Here is a 21,631-nt window from a genome sequence, read left to right on the forward strand (position 1 = left end):
CGTTTAACATTTTAGACGTTAATTTTTAATCGTTAATCAGATTAACATTTTGCCAACACTCTTATGTACAAACGTAACATAGTATAATGATATATGATATCGACTTGGCCGATCTCGTTAATGCTCTTCTTGGTGGGTTCGTGATTAACAATACAAGGTTTAAAAAAATCTTCTCACCAGGTGGCCCTGAAGTGGAGTTTTTATTACAAATCTTTTAATCTGGCTCATATTTGGAATGCGTATTGCTAACGCAAAATACATATGGAAATACTGCAGCAAAAAATAAAATTATGCAATAAACTGTTAATCTTGGGCCGTTTTCTCACGTAACCTGTAACTTTAAAGCTTACTTTATATTTAAGGGTTGCATTAAAATTTATGATTGTGTCTAAAGTAAAGCATTTTGCTATCGGTTTTAAATTGGTTTACAACCAAGAAAGATACATACGTCTAAAACCGATAATAGAAATGCTTAATTTTAGATATACCTTTATTTTTAATCTAACCTTTAAATATAAAGAGAGTTTTAAAGTTAAACGTTACTTCAGAAAACAGCCCTTAGTCTTTCAATTTAAAGAAAAGTTTCTGTGATCCCCCAACATCAGTGTTAGATTTTTTTGCTATCAATTTTAGTGAAGGACAAATTTTTTCAGTAGGCCGAAATAGTTCTTATTTTCACTATTGGATTGTTAATTTTAGTGAAACATTCTTTTTTCAGTATCACTTTTGTATAGTGAGGCTGATATTTTGCAATTCATCACTAAATATCAGTAGTGAAACATTTTCCTCTATCATCAGTTACTAGTATAAACTGAAAATTTAGTGTACTGCCCCCAACTCCGCTTATAACATATGTATCTTCTCTCTACAACACTCACAAATTGACGAGATTTTACTATTTATTTTAATATTTTTTTAAATCGAATTATTTGCTTGCAAAATTATAACTTATTCTTTAACAAAACCCGTAAAAATCCAGGTTCCAATCTTCGTGCAACATTTAAAAAAAAACAACAAACTTTAATAAAAATTTCGAGCTTTTCAATTTGATTTCTTAGAAATAAGAAAGCAAAAGTTGAAAGTAGCTGGGTGCCGCCTACTTCGAGAAATTACCGGAAGTCTAAATAGATTGTTTAGCTCCGTCTGGTATAGGTGAATATTTAAAAATTTAACAAGGAGTATTCGCATCGATTAATTTGCGTACCGATCCACCAATGAACTATCGAAATAAATTGAGACACATTTTTAAACTACCTTACCCAAATGAGCAGACAGTCTAATGGTTTATTCATTTAGGGCAGCAACGTTTGCTTTCGTAATCTAGATTCTAGAAAAATAATTTTTGCCAAATTGGAATCCATTCAGTATTTATCCACCTACGACTGAAAATCCGTGAGACATATAGCTCCTTAAAACCACCGATTTCTGGTAGAAATGAGGAAAATTCACCAAATTACCACAGCCGCAATGATTTTCTATGGCCCAAGCGCGACTTATGCAAACATCCAAGGTCCCGCCTTTTCACATGATACTCTGCTATTGCGACACAACTACAAAGAAGAGGAATTATCGATGCAGCATTTTCAATGGCGATAGCCAGGCCCCCAATCGAAGAGCTTTCAAGAGCTTGGGGTGACATTTTTTCACCAGCTTAGCAGAGCTAAGGGAAGGCATCTGAGACTGAAGTTGTTTAACGCTTTGAAACTTTGGAATAAAATAGGTTATAATAATATGCTTCCTCATGACACCCATAAATAGAAGATATTCTCAATGGCCAAATGTGAGTGGAGGTATGAATTTTTCATACACTTTTTTGAAACATAAGCAAACCTACAGAGATAAAGCCAAAGTTAAATATAAAGTTAATGGTGAAGATTTAAGTAAATAAAGTTTGAAACTTGTTTTTATATGGTTTTCGTTACAGAATTAAAAAAAATTTTATAAATATAAAAATCAGTAGGCAAAACTTCTGAATATATTATAGCACTATGGTGCGCAAAGATCCATTATTCTTGCTTAAGCGTTAAACCGAAAATTTATGTGGAATTTAATTTTTTTTTTTAAACAACAAATTTTTTCCCCCAAGAAGATAAAGGCTATTTCGTTCACAATTTTATCATTTTTGTCATAATTATTAAGAAAATAACATTTTTAAGGACGCGTTCCTGAGCCAAAAACAGAATTTTTCGTCAATTTTGATGCAGTTTCTGGCAAATATCGCTGCTAAATGTTTAACTGAAATGAATTAAGTTTTGAACATTCTTCATGCAGACATATGTGACTACAATTATCATCATATTTGATTAAATAAAAATAAATATAACTCTGGTGTAAGCCCACAGGCAACATTGGAGTCGAAAGATATGAATTCGGGCGGTAACGTATTTGAAGGAAGTCTAGTAGACTAACTAAATGTTAGCTACGAATTCGCAAATTGTTTAAAAAGTCCTTAATATAAAATGCATTAATTTATGCAAAACATGCAATATATGAAACTAATTCCTGCCATAGTATTTAGCTAATATTCGGCCAGCTTAAAATGATATGCAAATTTCATTAATACTTATTAGTATGCAATATTCAAAAGTGGATGCCAATTTGCATTAATTTTCATTTTTAACGAATTTCAACATATAAATTAATTACTTATATGCATATGAACATAAACATGTGTACAACTAGAAATTTGCATATGGATTTGCGAATTTGGCAACTATGCGAATTATTCTAATAATTTGTCACGGGCAAGCTGCTAATGAAAAGTGAGTTTCAACAAATTCACAATACGAATGAACACCTTTAGGTTTTCGTATTACATATCTTCGTGCATAAATTCGAATGCGTTTTCATGTGCGGGCAACGAAGGGTTGTTAGCAACAAATGCTGTTCACAATTCTAATAACCACATACAAATATGTGTACACATTAGGGATGTTAATTTTCGGGATGGCGTTGTCACAATCCCGGGTTCCCGGGATTAGTCCTGGGATTTAGATATTCATTACTTTTCAACAACTTGAATCGAAAAAATTGCTTCTATATTGTTTGAGAAGCTCTCCTATCATGAAATAAATAATAAATAAATTAGTTTGAAACCTATTTTTTTATTTAAAGTGGCGTTTTTATTTTTTCTCTCTGAACGTAGGATTTATTTTTAAGGACTTTGTAATTTCAAAGAAATGATTAATTCTAAAAATTGTTAAAAAAAATCAATGCAATACAGAATAAAAATATGGGTGAGAAATGCAATAGGAAATTTCTTTAGAATTTCAAAAATTTAAATTTTTTTGGATTCACAAGGACGAATAGGTAGTTTTTAAGCTTACAAAGTTAGAAGAACGAAATTCGAGGATGTTATCGAGTTTACAAATATAAGCCCTTAACATATAATTTTTTCAAAAACAAATATTGCGAAATTTCAAGGATAAAATTTTAAAATGACTTTTTCAATATTTACCAGCCCTTCTGCACCAGAAACTTGAATCTGCTTAAATTCTACACGATTTTCTCATTAATTTTATACCCATACGTTTTCTCTAAGCACATTTTTCTGAATTTTATAAATCATTTTGGAATTACTGACGTCAGAGTGAAAAACTAAAAGCGCAATTTTACTATATTTGGCCCAGGGTTTCGCGAATGTATTGATATTTGTGTTTAAAATTTACTATCGCGCGGTGTTAAATGTATAATGAACTAGACATTTATAAAAAAATAATAATTATTAAATAAAAAAAGAAATATAGCCAATACTGGTCAAGAAAAGAAGTTTCTATTATTGCCATCAGTGCAAATTACAAATCCCGAAAATTCCGGGATTACTTACCAAGAATCCCGGGATTTTCGAGACCTTAGAAAGTCCGGGATCCTGGGATCCGGGGATTAACCTTCCTAGTACACATATTTATGCGCACATAGATTTCGCTGACTCTTTCGTTTTGTTTGCGCCGGCAAAAGACTTTCAAATGTGCAAATATCCAATTTCTCTGACACTGGCAATTTTGGTGTATAAAGTTTATATGAAATACCATTTGACAATCAGCCGTTAGCACACAAAGCTTTTCGCACAAAAAAAAAAAAAAACAAGAAAAAGAAACAGCCGTTTTATATTCAAGTCACGTTTATTTGTAGTTTTGATTGGAAACTCAAAATTTAAATTGAGAGAGTTAAGAATTTTCGCACGCACACAGTCATATGCTTTCATACGGATATGTATTCTGATATTGCTGCCAATCCGGAAACCCATATTCACACCGAATGCGTATTGTGCAAATTGACAACAGAAAAGGTGTGAATGTGAAAAGTTCAAAGATTATCGAGCACAAGTTGTAAGAATTCAAATTCTGCAGCAGCCAATCACAGTTACATACGAGTAGATTACGCAATATGAAGCAAATTGCTGGGGGTTGACAGTTGGAAGACAATTATGTCTTCTGGTAGAAGAAATTTTAGAAAAAGAAAGTATACTTTCTGTGTTAGTAGAAGTGCGTTTGAATCAATGTCATTGCGAAACAAAAGTAAGTGTTAACAAGTTTCGTGCTTTGCATTTAAAATCTCAATAGGGGTATTCTCGGTCCGTTGCATACTGTCTAGCATGGTGTATAGGTAGCATAAACTGTATGATACTAGACAGTATGCAACGGATCCAGAATACCCCTAATGTACTTACATATGTATGTATATATAATGAAAGCTATATTAGGAATGATTCTAGGAACTGAACGTGTTTAAGCTTGTTTCTGTTCTTATCTGCATATTAGTAACTCATTTATTTGAAAATAGGCGATATATTGCGAAATATCCGTCGTTACCGTATGCAGCCAGTAAATCACTCGTTAATGGAATAAAATTGTACCGGCACACAAAAAAAGTGGTGTTTGTTTTTAATCACACCCACCTACCGGCATGTATTTCGACACGCTGATTCTGAATCTGAGGTACCTTTGGCGCGTACACCCACAAATTCTTGAGTAAATTGCGAATTTTTTGCCATTCTTAAAGTTTTTCGTAATTTACTCGAAATTTTGAGGGTGTATGTGTCAAACGGATCGGACTTGTTTAAGAAGTTAAAATCGGCTAAATGTTGAGTTAAATAAAGTATCACAACAGTGTGGGCGTCAAACAAAAAGGGTTCAAAAACAATATACTTTGAGAGGGTTGCCACCTGTTCAAAATGTTCAAATCAATTTCATCGAAAAATAAAAGACATATATTTTGTATGGGCACCAAACTAAAGAGGTTTAATAAATAATTATTTCAAAAATATCTTCAAAGCGAGCTGCCACTTGTTTTGAAATTCAAAATCAGTTTATTTAACAAGTTATGTCAAGTCTTTTAATGTGGGTGTCAAACGAGAGAGGTTTTACGTACGCTGCATCTAATTCGAAATTATTTTAACGATTTATTATTTACGATTATTTTATTTTGTCACCAGTCCAGGAATTGGTGAGTAAAATGAAATGCTACTACTTTATATCAGATGTATGTTAATGTGTAAGTTATTGGTATTTTTGTGTATAAAAATTGATATACAGATCGCGTTTATGACCCGGACTAAGATATAGCATATTTTTCTTAAAGGGATGCCACCTTTTTAAAAAGCTTAATTTTATTATTTTATTATTAAGTTGAATGAATGTCGAGGAGGGTTGCCACCTGTTTATAAGTCAAATCCCATAAGATAAAGTAAGTATTGTATGTCATTTGAAAGAGGTATAAGAAATCTGGTTTTAAAATATTTTTAAAGAGAGTTGCCACCGTATTTTAAGGAGAAGCTCTTGTTATTTTCGAGATAGGTGCAAAAACCGAGAATTTCATGAAAAAATTGGTTTTAGTGACCCGTACTACCTCGCTGGTGGGAGTTAGGATTACACCGTAATGAGAGCATTCAATTCTAAATTAAACCCACCTTTGACCAAGATTTTACCATAAAATGTCTCCGAACTGTAGACTTTTGAAGAAAAAACTCAAAGTTTACGTGTTTTTTATATGGGAAATCTTTGCACGCCTTGAGCGAGTACTTAATATTAAGGGTTCAAATTTTCATGGATTTTTGTTTTGGTGTTTTCCAATAATAGTCGCAAATAGAAAGCACCCTAATGTATATATCGTCGCTTAAAGTACAAAACCGCATATCGCACTTCTCCAAATCCTCGTAACTGACATTTGTGCCAAAAACGATAATCCATTCGTACTAAAATATTGATACTTAGATATAAGAAGAAGAGATAATTAGGGATAAAAGAGAGAACCGTTTTAAAATAAGACAAGCTTTACTCTCTCCTATAAAATTTGGCCAACCTTACATACGAGGTTTTTGTATTTTCTTTATGCGCCGTTTTGTGCTTTAAGTGACGATATGTACATTAGTAATAAAAAGTTTATTCTATATTTTCTACACGTATGTTTATGTGTTTAGTCAAAGCGACTCAAATATTACTATTTGTTATGAAGGACAAACCAAGATAATTCAATTTAAGACTCGCAAAATTATTTAGTGATTTGATCTGATCATCCTCCAGGAAATCGCAACAGAAAGAATCAGATGTGATATTTAGGCTCACCTCGTGAATTTCAATCGAGCATTCATCTGTCAGAATGTCCTGCAAAAGCGAGAGCATACAGAGTTCTTTTGGACGCCTCCGACCCATAGGAGGAGGTTATAAGATTCTACCAATTACGCATGTTCTAGTTGTTGCCCAACGCTCTAGGGCTACGGCGAGACCCATCAATCGAAGAGTGAACCACATATCATCAGATGCGCTTCCGCTAGATCGCTACCTGCTGATTTAGTTTCAAATGCTGTTTCGTCAATTCGCGTCTACTGCGTTGATACTATGGCTTGGTTGGCTGGTTCGATGTAGTGCATCCCAAGTAGCCACTTAGGATTCAATAACCACTAATATGTTTTGTATAATGTACTTCTAATGAACTTCTATGAAAGTTCTACTAAAAGTGATTCAACAAGACTGAGCAGGCATTAAAATTTTCTACGAAAAAATCATTTTAAAAATTTCTTTATAGACCACTGAAAACGCTTCCTTATGAAAATCAAATAATATAATGGAAATTTTTCTAACTTATTTCATTATTGCATGTCAGATCAACAAATGATAAAGCCAGCCAACCTTCCAAGATTTTGTGTGAAGATGATCTGGAGCAGTTTCGCTAGTTGTAAGCCCATGTGTTTGTTTGATTGTATGTTTGTTGTTTTGTTTCTTATTTGTTTTTGTAATGTAAAGATAGCGAAACTCAATTTGTTCTGTTTTGGTTTCTTGTTTTGTCTTCATTTTTGTTGCCTTAAAGTTGCTTTTACTTCTGCTGCTTTAAATGAGTGCGAATAATGGAAGTGCGAATGGCATTGAAGATAATAGCCTTGCAATGCTGAACATCTTGTGCAGGCGCCAAAAGGGGTTCAACGTTGTTCACTTTAATGCGCGCAGCTTGAATAATGAAAAAATGGATATGGTCAGAGGAGTATTCGAATTATCTAGTGTTGATGTCATTTGTGTATGTGTGGTTTAGACCTGAGGTAAAAGATGCCTACTTTGACATAAAGGGTTATACACTGTATAGATCAGATAGGAAGATCAAGAGGGGTGGCGGTGTTGCCATGTATTGTAAAATGTATTTAAAAACTCGGTTGATATCAGGAATATCTGGTAGCGCTACTGAGCACTTATTAGTTGAAGTGTCTAGTTCATTGTCTAAAGTCCTGTTGTCCTGCGTTTATAATCCTCATAAATGTTTTAATGTGAATGAATATTTTACTATGTTGTCCTCTGTCGCTTTTGATTATAATGACATTGTTATTTGTGGAGATTTTAATTTGAATCTTTTATGTAGTGATTTGTATAGCTGTCGCTTGTTGGAAGATGTCTCCGGTGTTGGTCTAGATGTGGTTAATGTGTCCGTACCCACAAGGTAGGGGCAGAACTGCTGTCCCAGCCTTCTCGATTATTTCATTGTGTCTGATACGTCCATTGTTTTGAAGTTTGACCAAATGTCAATTATCTCGGACCATGATCTTATTTTTTGTGCATTTGATATTAATTTAGGCAACCATAGCATTTCAGCTAGTCCGTCCGTTTCGCCAGATTATCGCTTACTAGACGTTAACAATCTTTTAAGTTCCATATCTCGCATCAATTGGTCTGCTTGCTGGGGTCTAAGCTCGGTGAACGAGAAATTTAGCTTTTTGAATGAGATCGTTTTACATCTGTATAGTACTCACGTTCCGACTCGCACTTACCATGGTAGATCTTCCTCGTGTCCTTGCTTCAACAAATCGGTTCGTGCGGTTATTGTCAGGCGTAATAAAAGATATTCTCTCTGGAAAAAGAACCGCACTGAGGACAATTGGCGTGCATATAAACTTATCCGAAATGAGACTACGGCCTTAATAAAGCGTGAGAAGTGCAAGTACTATGGCAAGATGTTGGATACCTCGCTACCGAATCATGTTTTGTGGCGTAACCTAAAAAACCTTCGTATACATGTTAGTGACAGCCCTGATTGTTCCCTTAGTCCTGAAGACCTTAATGATGCTTTTGTCAATCGTGTTACCCCATCTTGTGTTAATGCTTGCTTTACATCCTGTCCTTCGTCTGTTGTGTCTGCCTGGCAAGTCCTTGAGTTTAAAGTGGTGTCAGAGGTAGAAGTGGCACTTGGTATTAATAAAATAAAGTCCATTGCAATTGGGGCGGACGGCATACCAATTAAATTCATAAAAATAATTGCACCGTACATTCTGCCTACTCTCACCCATGTCATCAATCATAGTATCACAACTTCAAGTTTCCCTGATGCATGGAAGGTTGCCACGGTGCAACCAATTGCTAAAAACAAGTCTGCGTGTAGTCCCAGTGATTTTCGACCAATAAGCATTTTACCCGCACTCTCTAAAGTTTTCGAGTTATTGATATCTGAACAAGTGCATTCCCATATTGGTAAATTTAGCCTGCTGTCTCCGCTCCAGTTCAGGCTTCAGTAGGCAAAGCATAGCTGCTCCACGGCTATCTCAAAAATTTTAGATGACATTAGAGTACCATTTGACAAAAACCAATTGACCTTATTATGCCTACTTGACTTCTCCAAAGCTTTTGACTCTGTGAACCATGACTTACTTTGCTTGAAGTTAAAATACTATTTTGGTTTTGGGGATTCCGCAACGCGTCTCATGCGGAGCTACTTGGCGGGTAGAACCCAGTGTGTGAAAGTTGGCTCCAAAGCTTCTGGTCTAAAACCACTGCTAGCTGGTGTGCCCCAAGGATCTATCTTGGGTCCATTATTATTCAGTCTCTTTATAAATTACATCTTTTCTGCTTGCCAACATGTATATATGCATGCATATGCTGATGACATCCAGCTATATCTGTCTGGAAATCATGAGGAAACAAGGGAAATCTGTACAAGGTTAAATAATGACTTAGCATCCATTTTTGCCTGGGCGAAGAGAAGTGAGCTATGTCTTAATAGTGAAAAAGCGTATGTGCTACCTATATCTAGAAAACGAATAAATTTTGCAAATATCCCGCTTTATATATTGGCGATAAGTGTCTTAAGCTCGTGTCAAAAGTGACTAACCTCGGGTTCATCATTAACACTAGCTTAACGAGTGACGACCATGTGAGCTCGATAGTTAGCAAAGTGTATAAGAAATTTACGAATGCCAGCAACTTTTACGCCGGTTCATGTTAGGAAAAAACTTGCAATGCAACTAATAATGCCGATCATTTGCTACCCTGAACTAGTCTACAGTAACCTGAGCTCTAAATCTGCTCATAAAATTGATGTTACATTCAACCGTGTTACACGCTATGTGTTCGGGTTGGCAAAATTTTACCATATTTCTGGTTGGAGAATGAGTTAATTAGGCTGTGAAATTGCTAACTATCTGAAAGCCAGAGACTGCATTTTTCTCTGTCGACTTGTTATATACAAGGAGCCTAGCTATCTATATGACAAGCTTATTTTCCCAAAGTCAGCTCGAACTAATGACTTGATAGTACCAAGTTATAATTATCAAACCTCCGCACGGCTATTCTTTGTCAATGCTATTCGTACATGGAACTCTATTCCAATGTCCATTCGCAGTAGTCTAAATAAAAGCAACTTTAAGTTTGTTCTATATTCGTACTTTCGTTAAAACAAATATATAAATCCGTATATATTTTGCAAAATTATGTGTTTCGCTATCTAAATATATATTTTGAAGCCAATATGGATAATCATTGTATTATTGTTAAGTTTGTGTTTATTATAAATCTTAGTTCTAAGAATTCTCATTATTGTTATTCTTATGTTTATTAGAAATTTTAGTTTTAAGAATTACTATTTATTTTATTTTTCTGACACTTCCTGTTACTTGTTGTACTATAAAAGATCGTAGATCTTATAGTACTAATGTTTTTTCGCAATAAATGAAATGAAAATGAAAATGAAATATATTTCAGGACAAATTTTATTATGGCTTGACTAGCTATCGCACAATCAGACTGAGTTGTTCTAAATGCTTTTAGAAAACCTGTACAAATGTTCCAGAGTGCACCCTAGGACAGCAAAAGTTTGTTTCCTATTATTTTCATTCTCCAACTAATGAAAGGCCAAGTAAATTTAGCAAAATTCATGAAGCAAAGAAAATTTCAGCTAAATTCATGCTATGTAATTACTCAAACTACAAAATTGTAACATTGAATCAAAACTTTTTGTAAATGTGCAAAGTGGCATCCTATTTTACAAGTTACCCAATATATACCACAAAGCATATTTAAGTCATACCAAGAATTTAAATAAATAGCCCCTTATATATACCATACATGTACGTAAATACATAAGCCATATTGCCAATGACGAAGACGAGGACGAAAGTTGAGCATGCCTTAGATGTTAATGATATGTACATATAACCAATATGGCGACGATGCTAGATGACTGTTTCCCTGACACTACGTGGCCTTGAGTGTGTCCTCAGTGCCTTGTCGCGCACACTCATCAAGCGAATGACATGGTTTATCATTAATATGATTTGTGTTGGTGGCATTAAAACTAAGTAGAAACGTATGTGATAATATTGCTAATTGCCGCCAACGTCGCAGTACGAATACACTTTGGAATCAAATTAAGAACGCAAATGGATGTACAAATTTTCTGGTTATATGTATATAAGTTACTTGCTCAAAGTTAGAAATTATTTTATTACTTTAATGTGCATACAAAATTCTTATAGCTCCATTTTTTCTGCTGCAAAAATGCCAGAACTTCCTTTAATAAATATTAAAGATTTTCAACACCACAAAAAAATGTCCGGCCATCAAAGAGTAACCATTTTCAGCAGCATTATTTACTTGCTTAACGTTTTCCTTCGCTAAATGCGTTGAATATCAGTGAGCTCAACTATTCAGACGTTGCTTTATGCAACTACCATCATTTTATATGTACTTCTTTTACTTTCCTCCTTGTTTATTTTGCTTCTTAAGCATGACAACATAAACGAACTCAAACGACAGCAAAGTTGCGCCATTTAAAATCTGCGCCGCATTTTCTAGCTTCCATGTCTGGCTGGAATGCATGCTGCTGGTACAGCAAATTTTTATGGCACTCGCTGTATTTTGTATGCAATAAATGTTGCGTATACGCCGTGTGACACCGACTTGATTTCGGAGCCTACATTTCAACAAAATTTTTGTCGCCTTCTTTTTTTATATTATTTTATACTGCCAATATAATTTAAATAATACAAAATAAACATGCCTTAAGTACACTAGTTTGTATATAAGTACGCATTTAAAAATTTAACAAAATGTCAGTTAAAATACTTTCAACATCAGTCAGCTTGTTGCTTATTTGCAAATTTTTCGAGTTGATAAATTGTTATGAGTTTCAAGTTCAATAACCACAGCAATAAAAGCAGCCGCAAAAGTGCCATAAATTTTGTGTATTTTTTTAGTTGTGATTTAGAAAAGTTTTTGCACTGCAAATAATAATACTGTATATACATATGTATATGAACAAGTTTTGAGTGGCGGAAACATTAAATAAATACGAGCACGTGCAGCAAGCGCGCCCGGTATTCATAGCCGGCGCAACACACAATCCAACTTGGCAGCTCGTGCGAGTAGCGATTTTGCATGCATGGATTCTTTTGTATTACCTTTAGCTTTGTATTTCTTTTTTTGTAATTTTTTGTTCGTTTGGCAGATTTTGGTTGAACTTAGTTGATGGAAATTGCAGAAGTTTCAAGCGAGCCGCAGGCAAATTGATCTGCTTGTGCGTGATTTTGCGAAAAGTAAAAGATTAAAAAATAAATAAAAGGGAAAAGTAAAAGATTATACAAAAAAATAAAAATTCTGTAATTGGTTTGCTTGGTTGAATCAAATTTACATTCAGTATTTAAAAGTTATTTCGTAAAACATACTTGGTAAGCTACACCTGTAGCACTTGCAATACTGGCACATTTAAGCAGAGAAACTCAACTAATTGTGTGCTTCTCGGTATTTTTCTGAGCAAAACGTGATAGAGGAATTGCCATAAAAACTTAAAATCCATTTTTTTTATTTGTTGATCTAAGTATATATTTTAACTAAAAGATGCGAGTTGTAGTAACCATTGAAGCTATAAGTTTTTTAGGCTCCTAAAAGTCCAGAATATAACACGAAAAGGTTTTAAAAAAATTCTCTAAAATAAACTGAAATTCCCAAAAAAGTCTCAAATATTCCAAAAACATTGCAGAGTTCCAAAAGCAACGAGAAGCAATGAAAAATTCAAAATAGCTGCGGAGAAAGTTAAGTGTTTTTGTTAGACGTAAAAATTTCCATCAATAAACAACAAAAACCACGAAAATCGCAAAAGCGCCCCAAAAAATTAATACTAAATGGATAACAAAACGTACTGAAAACAACTCGAAAGATACAGAAAAAAATGTAAGACAGGTAAATGTAAAATTTAACCTACCGTTGAACCGCCCTTAAGCACAAAAAAACGGGTTGTAATTACAAAAGATTCTGAAATTTTTCAGTATGTCACAATATCCGTCGAAACGCCCTAAACGATCGCAAAAAGCCTTTCAGCTATATAATTAGCCTTCCTAAGAAAATTCGCAAAAAAATTTTTGAGAAATGTCACGAAAAATTCGTAAAATTAACAATTACCAAAAGTTCTTTAAAAATTCCGAAGAAAGTAAACATATTCAAGAACATCTTAAAAAGTTATTGTTAGCCCAGGAAAGAGCTCTGAATGTTTGTACAAGTAAAAAAAAACTCACAAAAGGATTGCTAAAACATCTCAAAAAAAAATTCTCCAAAGTTTTTTATAAATTTTCGTGAAGTCTCGAAAAAATACGCTTGAGTAGCGAAAAAATCCCTGAAGTCTATCCAAAGTAACGAGAATTTCCGAAAAATCCCAGAACAATTGGAAAAATAAGCTTCAAATGACTCTAAAATTTACCCAAAGAAATCACATAAAAATTTACGAAAACATACCTATAAGTTACGAAAAGTTTCCGAAAGGTCCTTGAAAACATATTTGAGGTCTCGAAAAAATGTGCCTAAATATCACAAATTTCCCTAGACTCGCTCCAAAGTAACAAGAATTCCCGAAAAAGCCCAGAAAGCGTCGAAGATTCTCAAAAATCTTGAATGTGGTCAAAATAAGGCCTAGTGATGCTGAAAAGTTCCGTAATATATTCCGCGACAATTTAAAAAACATCCCAAAAAGTATCGAAAAATTACCGAAAAGTCTTTCAAACTTTTCGTGAGGTCTCAAACAAAGACCCTTAAGTCTCGAAATAATCCTTAGAAACTCTCCGAAAAAATCAGAATTCCCGAAAGAACCTTAGAAAAATACAAAAAAAAATACCGAAAGAGAATCGAAGATTTTCTAAAAGTCTCGAGACGTCAGGAAATGTTGTGAAATTAAGGTCCAAATAACTCAGAAAATTTTCCAAAAAAATCTCCCGAAAATTTATGAAAACTTTCCAAAAAATTTCCTATGAAAGCATTTCGAAAAGTGACTCAACATTTCCGAAAAAACCTTTTCAAGACTTTTGTGAACTCTCGAAAAACGCCTAAATGCTCTTCGGGCAAACGGAAATAACCGAAAAATCACGATAAACTGTCGAAGATTCTCTAAACTCTCGGGACGTCAGCAAAAGTCTCGAATGTTCTCAAAATAAGACCCAAATGACTTGGAAATTTTTAAAACAAAATTCCTCGAAAATTTAAAAAACATCCCGGAACTTTTCCGAAAACTCTCTCACAATTTCGGTAAGGTTTCAAAAACATGTCCTTAAGTTCTGAGAAAATCCGTAAACATTCCCCGCGATAGCGATTATTTCCGAAAAACCCAAGAAAGTTCTGAGAAAATCTCGACAAATCGTCGAAGATTTTTAGGAGTCTCTAGATGCCCGGAAAAATCCGGAATGTTGCAAAAACAAGGCCCACAATGTCCCGACATAAATCCGAGAGGTTTCGAAAAAAACACGGGAAATGCTTTAGAAAATTTCTAAAAAAAAAATAATCGAAAATATTTCTCAACACAAACATTGCGCCATAAAATTATTTTATCGAGATAAGAGTAGTTTATGAAGGATTCTAAGTAAATGCGCTCCGCTCTTAGAAAATCAGGACCTCTTCTCCAGCAGTGTTTACTTATAAAATCGGACAGGCAACGATGCGTACAAAATAAATAAGCTTTTTCGTTATTTATAACAAAATCAAAAATATCTATGTTGAAAAAAGAGAAACCTTCTAGCGGATATTTTCTATTAAAATCGCTGTACCGACCTCATAAGTTTTTACAAACAAAAATCATGTGCACAGCCTTATTACTCATGTTCTTAAATAAGCTTCACGCGTTTTAAAGCATTTTGACATTCGAACGGCGACTAGTGATGCAGTAATGCAGTAATGCAGAATTTGAGAGTTTGAGAAGGAAACAAAAAACAAAATAAGGTACTAGGTATAATAAGCACTCGTATGGATGAAAAATAATAACGACAGGCATAATAAAAAATGTCATTTCCAGTGTACTTAAGCGCATGAATGTGTCCGGAATATTCGTGCTATCCACCATTACATGGTTAACAATGACTCTGCCAATGCGTTGTTGATGGCGTCAGTGGTAATTCGAAATGCTTGCCACCACTGTGTGGAAGCAATAAAAATTGTGAGAATTCAACAAATATGTGCCATGGTGAATGTCATAAAGACAGAAATAGACGAAGTGAGCTTAAAACAAAAAACGCAAAAACTGTAAAAAGGCAGAAGAAGCAGCGACTTCCCACTATTTTATATTTTCAATGGCATTGTAAATCGTCACCTATGAATGTGTGTACATTAGACTGCATCACTCCCATACAAAAAAAAAAATCGGTATTGTGTTTCCATTGGATTTATAAAATCTATTATATTTTAAGACGTCCACCAAAATATTTCGGAAAAATATTAAGATTTACGTCAGCCGGACCGATTTGAAAATACCTCAAAAATGAAGTGTTTTATGAAAAAAATAGTTTCTTAAAGATTTTTTTGGAAAACACCCCCATCAAATGACAAAACTGTTTAAACTTAAAAAAATGCATAGAAATATTAAAAAAATGTTCAACGGAATTGTAGTAATGAGATTTTTGATGCTGCTTTTTGACTATATTCAAAGATTGGTATAAGAAAAACTTGAATAACTGAACCTAAACTATTCCGATTTGGATTTGTGAGGTACCACCCTTTTTATTTCTTTGCTAATAAACTCATTCAAAGTTGAATTCCAATAAACTCATTCAAAGTTCATTCCAAGTTGAATGAAGATGAGTTGGTATATGAAAAAAAAACACGAGTTACTTTTTTTGCACAGAAATATAAAGAGTGGGAAAATACCTTTCTACAGAGACCACATGAGCCTAAATAAGAATAGCTTTGGCCCAGCTATTCAAGTTTTTGGTAAATCAATCTTTGAAAAACGATTCTGCTGAAAATATTTTTAAATATTTTTATGTAGATTTCTTAAGCTTAATCTGTTTTGTCATCTGAGGGGATTTTTTTCGAAAAATTTCTCAAAGAAACCATTTTTATTCACCATCGGTCCAGCTCATGTAAATCTTAATATTTTTCCGAAATATTTTGGTGGACGTCTTCAAATATAATAAGTTTTCTAGTCTCAACATTTTTTGGTGATGCAGTCTAATGTACATACATATGTATGTAGAAACTTCCGCACCAAACCTTATTTTCCATGCAACGCACTACAAACTGACACGGACATGTTGTAACATCCAAATCCTCTCTAAGCGCAGCGTCAGCCAGAAGAACGTGAAAATTCCAACATTCTCGAGGACACGCGTATATTTTTTTATTGAAATGGCTTTTCGGCAGCGTTATTCTTTATGTGGTTGCGTCTTTTGTTGAGAAAAAACGGGGAGGTAGATACATAGATGGGTGTATGCGCATTGGGGTGTGCTGAGACTTATTTTCAACCCACGATATGCATACCTTTTTAATTTCTTCTTTATAGCCAATGTAAGTAGTTCCTGTCGAAATCCTTTTTTCTTCGTACTGTCAGGTCCTAATAAAAATCTAAATCTCGAATGGAGCGTTTCGGACACCAAGAAACCTTTAGGTAGTTATCTGGTTAAGGCGGATCTCTGCTTGGATGATACCCCTTCTTTTCCGTCATTTGTTCTCTCATAAAAGGCCAATAGTAACAATCACCACCGCCCCAACCCTAGCTACGGAACAGCTGAGCGCTTAAGTCATCCATCCGTACACGAAACTCACAAAACAAAGGCGAACAGCAGGTGCAAGCGCCAACAACCAACATTGAAACCTCGCTATGCCCTGAGACGCAAACTTCAAAGCTAATTTATTTCGAAAAAGTTTTGCGAACGGAGAAGTTTTCATCGCAGCGTTATATGCCTCGAATAGTGAGTTCTCCAACAAGAAAACAGCCCTGCCTAATATAAGGCCAGTTTGATGTCCTACGTTGGAACCAGGGATTTCACCAGAACTCCTTTAAAGTTACCCACCAAGTCCGATCAAACAATATTAAGAGGGCTCACGCAATGTATAAGAGAACATTATTTGAGCAAAGTCAGTAATTTTATTTTTCGACATCGAATCATGTGAGAAAGCACAGCTTACTGAGTATCAGCAAGATCCAGCAACTGCACCGAAAAAGGCCAATACACCAGAGTCTGAACTCAAAATTTTGCTTCAGTAGTAAAAGATCAGATGGTCCTTGGCATCTTAGATGAAAGCTATAAAGAACTAGGCGCTAACGGAAGTATGTCCAAACCGCTAGTACCTCCGTGGATTTTGCGATCGATATAGTAGCTTAGACAAAAAACCCTAGAGCTCGTCTAAAATTTGCTGAAAGCCGAGGTATCCCAAAGCATAGAAGAAGAGACTGGGCAACAGCGGGCCCAAAGGAAATTTCGAAGATGGTCCAAGTGCTTAACCCTATAATAACCAGTCATCAATATGGAACAAATGGATCGAACATAGATTTAAGGTCATGTTTCTCAACAATGTTAGCTTGGATATTTTAGCAAAAGCGTCAATAAAGTTAACTAAGGCTTTAGAAAGATTAAGGTTTGGCAAACTGACACTGGGAATCTAAAGTTTAACCCCAAGTTGGCATGACTTATACAAACTATAATTTTCAGTCGCCTTACTATCGGCACGTCCTCCTCAATTTTCCGAGATTGCTCATGTCTATTGGATAGGTTTGCAGTTGGTGGTATTCAGTATGTATTGCAGACTTGCTGTGTTACTAGAGACTATGACAGGCTGGAGATTTTTAACACCTACACTCGTGAGATTTTTTATGGACAAAATCCAAAAGGAAACGAACAAATAAACAAACCAGTGAGCTCTTACGCTGCATAACGACTGGGTTGGAGCTTAATATCACAAATGCCGATCACCAGATTTCAGCGCCAAGCTCGTCGACATAGGATGAACTAAAGGACGGTAAAGGTACCAAAACCATTTCAAGCGATGTGGACGATAGAAGCCTTCACGTTTATATGACTGACATGTGGATAGATCTTAAATTTGGGAACGTAAGAAAGGCCTCAAGGTTGGGGTCAAGCAAATGGGTTGGGCTCTGGGCAAGACTAGTGGAAAGCTGCTCTGAAAATTATTACTCCAGCAGACAATCCGAGAAAAGGAGAGCAGAATATAAGTGGTTGTAACAAAACTCAGGAAGCCAGTTGTTATCTATGCTAGCGCTACGAAAAGCATCAGATGGACGGTTCCGCTTAAACTTTTGCTTGCTACAGTAGTGGAAGATGTAAATAGTTAAGGAATTGGGAGCCAAACTTCAGCTTTATGGCATCCACTTTCGGACAGGTCTTATACTGGTAGATTACTTTAATGCAGAATCTTCCGAATAACTGCGTTTGACAGTCTCAAACCTGCCAGCTTGGAAAAGTGGGGGACTATCAACGTATGATAGGGTATATCCTCAAGACGCACCTACCAAAGCTGCAGATATAGAGGCGAAAACAAATTATTTAACTCAAAATGAGGGAATGCACTACAACCTTTTGAAACTTTCAAATTCATTTCAACCTGAAATCCACCAGAAATAGAGATGAGAAGACAGGTAAATTGCTGACGATCGAGAGCCAATGTAGCTCGTCGAAATCATAAATTAATCCAGGCGATATAGCCTAAGTGGTATTTTAGCGAATTTGCACAAGAACAGGGAACAGAATCAAACGAATTGTTGAAGAAATTTAAAAATTACAGAAAAGTTCTGCACAAGGCAGATTAAACCCCGAAATGTCCCAAAAAATTCGTAAAATATCCCCAAAAAATTACAAAGAGCCCCGAACAACCCCAATAGGACCAACAAAAATCCTGAAGGGTACCCAAAAAATTTCGAAAATAAATAATATAAAAAAAACTTTTTAATATACAACGCTTTTATAAATGGACTAAAAAGTAGAAAATAATACTTCTCAGTCCCATAGAATTTGTTTTGATAACTTTTGATTTTGAAATTTTAGCAAAAGTCATTATAAACAATCTATGAAATTGAAAATGAAAAGCGTGGAGCGCATGCAATACAAAGCATTCGATTTAATTGACAATAGTCAAACTACATAACGTAGACCTAAAATTTCTACAGCGAAAGTAGAACTTTGAAATCGATTTTAAGCGGTCGTTATTCATATACCCACATACATACATACATATATTACTTTTCATATCAATTCAAGTGTATTACATGCGCCCCACGCTTTTCATTTTCAATTTCATAGATTGTTTATAATGACTTTTGCTAAAATTTCAAAATCAAAAGTTATCAAAACAAATTCTATGGGACTGAGAAGTATTATTTTCTACTTTTTAGTCCATTTATAAAAGCGTTGTATATTAAAAAGTTTTTTTTATATTATTTATTTTCTACTTTTTAGTCCTGTCTGAATAAAAGTTTGCAATAGATATTAAAATAATTCAACGATATTAATAGAAAGGTGCACACACATGCATTTACATATGTATGTACATACAAACGAGCACCAATTAATTTTATTTAAAGAAATGGCGTGTTGTCTATTTCCGGTGTAGCAAACGTACTACATAGGGCGACATCTAGATGTCATCTACCTCGCCCTATTCACTATGCTTTTTTATAGGAGCTTTTCAAAGCTTTGCTTTATGGTGTCGGACACACAACATTGAAAGTTTCTGGAACACAACATTGAAAGTTTCTGGAACACAACATTGCAAGTTGATAAAAGCGTTGTAAAAATACCTAAAATTTCGGCATCCCAACAAAAATTATGAAAACTACCGTAAACTGTGGTAACAGGCCCAAAAACAAGTATAACGCATTTACTTGTATGTTGGCCGTCCATTTAAGATATTTTTTTCCGCATTTGCATGCGGATTTCATGCTGAAAAACGTGTAAAATTACGTTCTACTTTAAAAAACTGACAACCGCCATTAAAGAGTGCAAATGTTGTCCCAATCACATCACTGCTAGCGCGAAGGTCTTTCGCCTTATAGCGTAGAAGTAGAACTGCAACTGTTTTTCGACTAAGGCACGTATGCAAAATTTTATAAAACTGTCGGATTTGACACATCCGCTAACACTTTTATGCCAACATAGTTCGACGTGATGACAAGCAGCGCGTACATAATGCAAACAAAACAGCCGCTGGTAAACAAAAACGCAAAAAATAAAAAAAAAATAAAGATGATAACAAATTGTATCTGCATGCCGACAGGATTTCATACTCACTTATGGCAGCGCACATAAGCCGATAAATTTGTATTTCAACAAATTTGCATGCGTATATAACTGACAAGTTAATACATATGTATGTATGTATATTAGGGTGGTCTAAAATTACATGCGCAGAAAAAATTTTTTTAAATGTTAACCTCTCACCCCCTAGGAGTTTTCTAAATGGAAAAAAGGCTAACCGTATTTTTTTTGTAAAAGAATTAAATATATTTTATTTGGGGAAAAAACACTTTTCGTAGAAATGATATAGAATTTTGGAAAATCAATAGTTTTCGATCGGGAAGCTCTGTTTCCCCAAAAAACCTAAAAAAGGCAATGGAGGGCTCATGCAAAAACTTTAGTATTAAGAAATTAAATGATAAAATAATTAATTGGGTATTATTACTGGAAGTATTCTAAAAAGAACCAGAGTCTTCCCATCGAAAAATATTCATTTTCAAGAATTCTATACCATTTCTACAAAAAAGTGTTTGTTTTTAACAAATAAATATGGGTATGATTTTTTCCATTTAGAAAAATCCTAGAGGATGAGAGCTACATTTTTTTTAACTTTTTTTGGACCGCCCTAATGTATATGCTTTCAGCGCTATTTAAACCCACTAAGCCGGCTTCAACTTAACCCCTAAACAACCTTACTCGCGCAATTTGTAATTCTCCAATAAAACGTAAACAGCGGCACACATTCGCGTTCGCATATGAAACTACGTGTCACGCTGGGCCCTTATCTGCTACCTACTTGAATTTGGCTTGTGTGTGTGTGTGTACATGCAGGTAGATCAGCGGATTTTGTAGGTGCGCGCAATAGAGTTTTCAAGTGCTTGTAAAAACACACGCACGAGTGGGAGGAAGCGCTCACAAAGTACTCGCATAAACGGCGCCTAGCCTCAAAACAAAATGACAACAATAAAAACAAAATATTGCCGAAAAAGTTATGAAGATTCACGCGCGTTCTGACAAGAGAATTTACATGTTTGCATGCAACACGCTCATGCAAGTACGTACAAATGTGTGTGCTTATTAGGGTGGTCCTTAAAAATGTCAACATAGAAATTTTCGTTTTTTTTTACGTATAACACATATATGTCTACGAAAATTCCAAAATCTTAAAAAAAAATTTTAGGTTCGCTACCAGGGTTTGAAAAATTTTAATTTTTTTAAATCACAAAAAAATTCGACAAAATTTTTACTTGCAACCTGATAAATTTGACACATTATTGAAATTTATCCAATTAAATTCATAAACTCACTGAGTTATAAGCTGGTCGAGGTAGAAGTTTTATCGAATTTTTGCAATTAAAAAAAAAAACAAAATCAATTTTTCTAAACCCTGTTAGCGAACACTAAAATTTTTTTAATTTTAAATTTTCGTAGATATTTTTA

This window comes from Rhagoletis pomonella, unplaced genomic scaffold (assembly GCF_013731165.1).
Source record: "Rhagoletis pomonella isolate Grant_MI unplaced genomic scaffold, Rhpom_1.0 Rhpom_scaffold_00005, whole genome shotgun sequence".
NCBI lineage: Eukaryota > Metazoa > Arthropoda > Insecta > Diptera > Tephritidae > Rhagoletis > Rhagoletis pomonella.